Raw genomic sequence first — 7,171 nt, 5'->3', positions numbered from 1 at the left:
ATTGTCATCTTATTCCACTAAGTTGTTTATGATAACAAACAATATTAGACATAATAACAAAAATATTAATAATAATAATAAAAATCTTTATTAGTCACCAATTGTAACCAAGGGGCTATCGACCTAAGTCTTAACAAAAATATTATATTTATTGAAACCAAGATTTTTGTTAAACATATTAATATTATAATAAGAATACAAAAGAGCTGTTGATTATAGATCTTTTCCCGCCCTTATTCTTGAGAGTTAAATAAGGGCTCTATGGATATTGCACTGGGAGTTTGTTTTGCTAATTCTAGTTAAATTAATATCTATTTGATGAATGGAGATAATTTTTCAAGAGTGACCAGATTTGATATCATACACATCAACACATATACAACTGAATACTTTCATAGATGATTGCTAAGAAAAAGACCACAAAAAATAATTCAAGATTTAAATAAACAAATATTAGGTAGAAATTCTTTGGTTGAAAGGACAAATGAGTTATGTAATTATTATAAAAAAACTATTTTTTTGTACTTATTATTGTTTTAGTCAATAAATAATAAATTTTATATTCTTAAAAAATATAATACTGTAAATTTGTATTTTAATATGTTTTCAACGTGAATACATAGTATTCAATATGTCAAATATATACGTAATTCTAACGACTATATTACTACTTCTTTTCTTGTTACGATGTCAGTTTTATTAATTGAAGAATCTATATATTTATACCTGAATATTTACCCTCAGTGGTCTAATAACGTTGTATAAAAAAGTCTTTACAGGATATACAAAATTCAAACAGAAGCAAACAAAGAAGCTAAGGGTGGTAGTCCTTTTACCCCAGATATTCTAACAAGATGCAATTGTTCGCTTTATTTTTCATTGAGTATTTGGTATTGTTCGTGAATGGATGCAAACTATTTGAAGAAAAATAACTTAATGACTGGAAACATCATGGATATATAATGCAGTTCACTTAACAAACAATATTATACAATTTCTATCGATTTAAGTTACATATTTATATAATTATATTCATTGTAACAGTAACACATAAACAAATAAAAAATTAAAATATATTTATGTAATTACAAACGACTCTTGATCATAGCAAAACTTCGCATAATCCGGTTAATCGGTTCAGCCATTATCTATTTGAAACCGGACTAATCGAAGACTTTAAAAATGTATAAAAATAAACTGTAGAAAAAAAGACTTTGAATAATAATTTTTTAGAATTAATTTTTATTTTGCTGCAGTAAAATTTAATTTGTTTTGAAATTTTTAAACCGGATTATATTGAAGACGGATTACTCGAATCCGGACTATATAAAGCAGTTTTTTTTAAGTATACAATAAATTTTACTTTATTGTCTTGTTTGGAAATAAAATTATAATAAAAAAAACTAAGATTTAAATTCTTTTATAATCCCATGACTTTTTTTTACATAACATAAAAGCAATATGTAAATAAACTTAATGTTTTTAATAACCAATAAATAATTATCAATGAATTACATAAATGCTAGAAAATACATTATTACTTAATAGTAAAACAATCTTAGAGAATTAATCTTTGACCCAAATTAAGTTTAATGAAAATTTGTAAATAAATAAATAATTTAGAAAATTTATATTATTTAAAATTCATATGTTATTCAAACCTATTCTAGAAGATAGATGATGCAAATTATCTTATTATTGTTTAAATATTATTAATTAATTTTCAATTACATGTATCTCTTACTTCATTTTGGTATGAAAAGAAACAAACAGTATAATAAACAACAATCTAAAAACTGAATATCTCTATTTAATCATACCAACTATAATCTTTCAGTCCCATAAACAGAACAATGAAATTTCAATAAAAATCTATAGTTAATTGTAGTAATATATTTAATTATTACATATATTCCATTTTATGTGATCATTAACTATGAAAATATGAGTAGTCAATATATTTATTAGTGTTTTTTTATTATATTTATTTCTCTTAAATTGTCAAGTATCCGATTATTGGTACAATATGAGTTGAGCACATCAAATTATAAAATATTATAAGCAAATTTCTATATGCAATAAATCAAATCTTCTAGAAAATCTTGATTATTACGTGATTAACTTACATAACATATTACCTAAAATACTAACAATCACATCGGATTGTTAATAATATAAAATTTATTGGTAATTGAAGATACTGGTCTGATTTTTTCTTGGTAGATGTAAAAATAGATTTTTTGGGAAATCTTTTTTTAAATATAATGTTATTCTATATATTAATAAGAATTTAATAAATTGTTAAATGTTTACTATCTTAATTTAATTTTGAAATAATTATCATAAAGGTAGCTTATAAACATAATATATTCCTAAATTTTAAACATTATTCTGAGAGTTAACAGTTTTCAGACATGACAACCTTGTTTTATGTTGTTATAACGGTGCCATGACCAAACAGAACTCGCCATGCTAAAACAGAACGTCATACAAGAGAACAGAACATATAATGAAAATGAAAATATTTAGATATTTCTACAAAAAAATAGCTTAATGATAGTTTTTTATCTTTATTATATGAATATTTTCTAAAAATGTTGCTCAAACTAAAGTATTCCATATAACGCCAAACAAAACAGCAACAAAATAGAATAGTACTAAAACAGAATAGCATTCTACTTTGTCGCAATTTTGTTTTGTCCTGTTCTCTTGTATGAATTTTTGTTTTATCATGTCCTGATATGTCTTGATCTGTGCTTGTTATTTCTATTTGGTCATTAATCATTAAATATTCCATTATTTAATTTTTGTCATATATTAATATTAGAAGATTAAAAAACTATTTCTGCTGTTGTTTTCTTAATTATATAATATTAATTGAAAATTGTGTATACAAGTATGATGTTTGCTCTTCGTATGTTATGAATTGAAAACCTCCAACAATATAATAAACAGGACAAAGAGCGATCGGCATTGAATGGCGGATCGTATATGTATGTAGTAAGTAAATTCATAAATAAATTAGTAGAACAATTAGGAAGTAAGCTGAATGGCGAGTGTGGAGTGTGCATATGTAGCAAGAGCATATGTACAAACATGTGCGCGGTCTTATGGGAAATCACCTGGCAAGGGTGTCATGGGAATGAGGGTAAAAATCTCCCCGTTAAAAGTTAAACCAATACACACACACATACATGCAGCATGGTCTGAACCTTCGTGCAGTTGTTGTGTTCGTATGTTGGAAAGGCGCACATCTGACTCTCGACGAACGCGCACATGCTCATACGACATATGCAATTCGAATTATTATATATATATACATAAAGAGAGGAGAGAGGCCAAACTTTGAGGGGTGGCAAAGGCACGGGCAGATGATCCGATCATCTGCATTTTGTCCCGCCACTGCTCTGACACTCTCATTAACACTCGAGCTGCTACCCATTTGCTATTATTACTGTTACTTGCACATCTGCATATGTCAATCTGGAAACATGGCCATCCCAATTTACTTTACCCGCTTTATCAGATCCGGCGATTAGATAAAAAATGAATTTTGAACGTACTACTAAAACTACGACCCTTGCATTATCAACGAAACAAAACAATATATAAAAAAATAAAAGCAGACGCACTCACAAACATAACGCTTGTTTGACATGCGAAAATCTGTCACACTTTGTGTTTTCCTGATCGCACCAAATGACGCCCATTTGGTTGATTAAATTAATCCATTTGTAAGCTGATCTCACAGATGGGCCTGACTAATAACAGAGAATAAAATGCACTAAAAGGAAAAGAAAATTAATTAAACAAATCTGATTTAATCAAATAAATAATTGATTAACATTACAATAAATAATATATTTTATACAATAAATTATTAATCTTGTAATATAGTATGTTAAGACACTAAACAGATAAGAAATAACATACATATAAATTTATAAATAATGTCAATAATTACACAATTTTATAAAAAATGTACAAATAAAAAAGTAATAAAAACTACATGAATCATTACAAAAGACTATTAACTGATATATTTTATTTTTCTATATTTAAGATATTCAAAAAAAAAACTAAAAAATACACTCAAAGTTGCTTAATGAGGACTAAATTGAAAAATTCATATACTCTTAAGGTGATACTTTAACAATAACTCAAAATTATGCTATATGAGTAAATTTGGAAATAAATAATATTTTATGGGATGAAAAACTACTGGCTGCTACAGTATACAAAAGTAAACAATAATAAAATATATACAAAAATATAATATTTAAAGATTATAATATCTAAAAAAAAATCAGTTTAAAAAATTAATAAAATTTTATCAACTAAAAATGTTCTAAAATGTAATTTTAAGAATAGCTACTTTTAAATATAAAATTTTGGTAATCGTAGATTTTGAAATAAGCTTAATTTTCATTTAGTGGCTATAAGTTCATACTTCACAACGCTTTTTGAACATTTTAATATTTATAACTATATATATAGTTTAATTTGTGAATAAATATTGAAAATATTACAATTATTTTATTCTACGGAAAATACCATTGTTCTTTTGTTCATTCTCATTAATATATTCCCCTTTTGCAGGTATTGTTGTCTGTCCGTTCCTGACGTTGCATTCAATGTCAAATCATTGAGATACTTATACGAAAAAATCATATTAAGAAAAAAGCTTTATGGGCGGTAAAATAAGGTTTTTAGCACTAAAATCTTATATAAAATAATTATTTTTTTATTGGCCGAAATGACCGTAGCTTTCGTGCTATCACGTAAATAAAAATTAAAAAGAAACATTCTTACAATTATTATTGTATGTTGGCCAATATTAAGAAAACTATTTTTATGTGTTTAGCAAAATATTACATATTGCAGTTTCGGTGAGTTTGGACTTACTATAGTCCGGTTACCAGTATTATGCAAGTTATTGCTGTACTATTAATTAAGAGTTTTGGAGAGATCTCAATATTTCGTATATAGTTTATATTATATTTGGTCGTTAGAATATTTGTCATGAAATGAGTCAATTAAATAGATTCGTTTGATAACACATTGCAGTATAATTCAGGGGGGTATATATACTATTATGAAACAGGGGAGGAAAACATTTGCTAACGGTCAACGAACCTATTGGACGATTTATGATGAATAGTCAAAATATTAAATACAGTGGAATCTCGCTTAACAAGTTTAATTCGTTCCAAAATTTTCAGATTTTTACTCGTATAGTGAAACATATTCAAAAATATACATAATATGTATACAGAAGTTTTAAAAACGATGTAGAAGGTGCGCAATCCGGGACTTCTCTTCCCATCGTCACTCGTTATGCGAAACGTCGCTCGTTAAGCGAGTAATTTTTCTTACAATTCATTTATACGAGGTGCTCGTTAAGCGAGATTCCACTGTATATAAATAGAATTTTCAAAAAAAGTTGACAAAACATGAAAGAAACACAGATATACATTCTATATTTATTATTTGGTCGGAAGGAATTTCATTTATTTAATTTTTATTGTATTATTATCTATTTATTTACAATTTTGGATTGGTGTCAATTGATCCCTACAACTTGAACTATAAATTATCACATACTTGAAAAATATACATATGAGTTATTTACTGCTGTCTATTTACACGAACATTGTTTTTAAACATAAAGAACTTTCTAAATCAGCGTTTCTCAAGCTAAGAGTATTTCACCAATTTATCGCTTTGAGACAAGATGACAGATGTCATTACGCGACATGTTAGTTCATTCACAAAATTTGAAATGGAATAATAACTTACAAAGTAAAGTGAGTGTGTTTTACTGCACGATACGAAACAAAAATAAATAAACGAGTAATTTTTATTAGCCCTTTAACTAACAATAATATACATATGGTAACAGAACGAAGCTTTGAGGTCTTTTACGAAGAACTACGTAGTAATTACTTACATGTGAGTTAATTGATATCGTATTTCACGACACACAATTTCCCGAAAATAGTAAAATACATTTGGCGCCATCCGGATATTACTACTTGCTTTGTTACATAATTATAATAGGCGCATTCAAGTAAAAAATTTCTTATAATGAAAAAGAAAACATTTAAGTGTCAAACTAATTTAGATATTTCCACAAAACAATAATTTGATAATAGTTTTTTTTTATCTTTAGTATATGGATAATTTCTAAATGGAAGGAAATAAGCTGAGTTTAACTTAAAACAACATTGCTCAAAATAAAATATTTTTACACAAAACATAATTTTGTTAATTCAGCAATATTCTAAACCCGCATTGCGAAATTCATATAACGTGGTTTCTATATAACGCGAAACAAAAATTGCGACATTCCTTCTACGCGGTTCTCTTATAACACGATTTTTATATAATACATCTTAATGATTTTTTCCATAGTTTTTTTTTTATGAATTCATTTGTAATAAACAAAAGAATTGCACGTAAATCATTATTGAATTTTAGTTGTTATATAAACATTTAACATCAACACGAAAAAATTGAAATATGTCTTGCATATACGTCTTGCATTTTATTTATCATCACATATTATTCTGCAAATGCAATTTTCATATAAGACAGAATAAATGAACTTGATTTATATGTATCCCCTGACTTAGGAACTAGGTATCCTCCAACTTACTAACTAGTTCCGTTCCAAAGGGTTGTTCGTAAGTAGAATTTGTTCGTAAGTCAGGGAAATTTTAAAAGTGGAACCCAACATCCTTCTTCATATGGTTCACTCTGTGCACCAAAATCAAGCGTTTCATCTGGTGACCTTTACCCTTCGACAAGCTAGGCATCATCCGGAGTTCAATTTGACGACTCTTCCGAATTAATTCGCCCCACGAATCAAATTACTAGCAAGGGGGTAGTGTGGTGCCGGTACGGTGCGCCCCACTCCAGTTCGTTGCTGGTATTCCGGGAAGGTCTGGTAAGGGTACTACCTGCTTAGGGTATATAAGCTGCAACATATCTGTAAACGCTCTCTTATTTTTCTCTTATTTTCTTCGCGAACATCTTCAATGGTCACTCCGCATTTGTCAATCACAATCGATATGACATCTTCGACATCTTCGGATCCAAGTGAGGCTTCGGTTGTTGCCGTCCAGTCAACGTGTGGGTGGCTAGAATATCTTGACCAAAAACCGCAGTG

This window comes from Nicrophorus vespilloides, unplaced genomic scaffold (assembly GCF_001412225.1).
Source record: "Nicrophorus vespilloides isolate i.1.1-1 unplaced genomic scaffold, Nicve_v1.0, whole genome shotgun sequence".
NCBI lineage: Eukaryota > Metazoa > Arthropoda > Insecta > Coleoptera > Silphidae > Nicrophorus > Nicrophorus vespilloides.
Note: the sequence above shows the minus strand (reverse complement) of the source record.